This window comes from Hoplias malabaricus, chromosome 11, assembly GCF_029633855.1.
Source record: "Hoplias malabaricus isolate fHopMal1 chromosome 11, fHopMal1.hap1, whole genome shotgun sequence".
Lineage (NCBI taxonomy): Eukaryota > Metazoa > Chordata > Actinopteri > Characiformes > Erythrinidae > Hoplias > Hoplias malabaricus.
This window is the reverse complement of record NC_089810.1, coordinates 9,374,368-9,376,442: the sequence shown is the minus strand read 5'-3', so window position 1 is coordinate 9,376,442 and position 2,075 is coordinate 9,374,368.

Genomic DNA, 2,075 nt, shown 5'->3' with positions numbered 1-2,075 from the left:
ACGTTGCCCTAACCCTAACCCTAACTGTACCTTTGACCTTAAACTTATCTTAACACGAGCCTTCACCTGAAATCTGAATGATTTACGGTATGGGGACCTGCCTGTGGGCCCCAGAATGTGAACGTGAGCGCCTAAACAGGTTTTGATCCCCACAGCGTGAAACGTTCCAGTACAAACACACATACACACACACACACAGAGAGAGAGAGAGAGAGAGAGAGAGAGATTGAGATTATTGCTCTCATAACAGTCATGCTAATAAAGCGATTTGAATCCGAATCTGAGTAAATGAGTGTGTACCCAGTAACCATTTAGCCGTTGATTCAACGTTGAAATAACGTAATGACTGCCGTCTAATCAACGTTCTCTTAAGGTTGAAAATGAAAGTTGAAAAGACGTCCAAACACAGACATTGAAAAGACGACTTTAGACGTATTTTGGACGTCCATTGACGTTATTAATTGGTCCTGAAATAAATTACTCGTATAAAACGCGTTTTGGACGTCCACTGACGTTATTAATTGGTCACCGCTTAATTAACTTATTAAGATGGATTTTGAACGTCCATTGACGTTTAAAATATGTCCTTGACGGACAGACTACTTTTAGACCTATTTTGAACGTCCAGGGACGTTCCTTGTTTACTGGGTATGGTCTAGATGGTCTAAAGGGACATTATATTGTCTTCATTCATTCCATGGAGAATTACCCTGACCTTAACCATGACTACTATTATACTAACTCTAACCCATCTTCACCATAAAAAAATATGTGAAGTTGTAATATTTTTTGTCCCCAAAAGAACAAGTCACCACAATGAGTGTGGTGTGAACAGGTCCCCACAACGTGACGAATATCTAGACACCACACCACACACACAACTGAGTGCTTGTTTTGTATACACTGCAGCACAATGTGTCTCTATCGCCTGGAGCCATGCCCTATTTACCACAGCTCTATTTCTCTGCTGGACTTAATAAAGAGATAAGCTCTCTGTAATATCTCCAGTTTACATAAGCCTATCAGTTTTACAGTCTTGATCACTGTCACTAATTTAATTCGAAGTTCTGTAGCCCTGAGCTGCCCCAGCTGTATCTCTCTCTCTCTGTTTGCAGGATGTTCATTCATTCATTTCATTAATGCCTTCATCCTGTCCAGTGTACCATTTGCTACTTAGCCTATGGACCCTCGACAGGGCACTGGTCCATTGCAGGCCATCACACACTCACTCACATATGGACAACTTCATGCACTTCCCAGTCACTTACTCACACCTGTGTATGATGTCTAACATAGCCCTGTCCAGGGAGTGTTCTCGGCTTGTACCCAGTTCAGGACCCACCGTGACCCCGATAACCAGTATTTTCACTATGACATTTGATTCTCTATTAAAAAAAGAAAAAAGATATCTTCTTTGGTAAAACTCTAACTAACAGTTTAATCAAGGTGCTTTTGTTAAAGCTGTTATACGTGGCATATAAATGACCACTTATCAGTTTAGCTGCACTGCATTGTGCCTTGTGTTGTGTTCTTCAGCGACTATAAACATGGCGAATTTGGTGTAGACTGAACGTTCTTAAAACCCATAGGTTTTGTGACTTTTCAGAAACAATTCTGTTATAAAACACAGTGAACTTACTGCATCAAAATGTTTTTTTCTCTTATAATGAACTCAGGAGCTGTCCTTTAGACAGTGGGATGAGGGCCTGCAAGATACCAGTTATAACTAGGGTGACCAGACGTCCTCTTTTACCCGGACATGTCCTCGTTTTTAGACTTTAAAATATGTCCGGGCGGAATTTCACAAACGTCCGGCATTTTGTTTTTCTAGAGCTTACATAGAACTTCGAGAAGTTTCGTTCACAAACTAGTCCCGCCCTCCCCTACTCCGATTGGTTCGCTTGAGTGAGAAGGGGGCGAGGTGAAGTAGCCTAAAATCTTCTGATTGGACGGTCTGACTGTAGAGCTACCGTTATTGGTCGATAACCTTCTCTGTAAACATTTAATTGGTCAATCTGCACGTCAGTAGTCCTTGTTTACGTCAGGCAAAGCTCATGTACCTACCCTCATCTCGA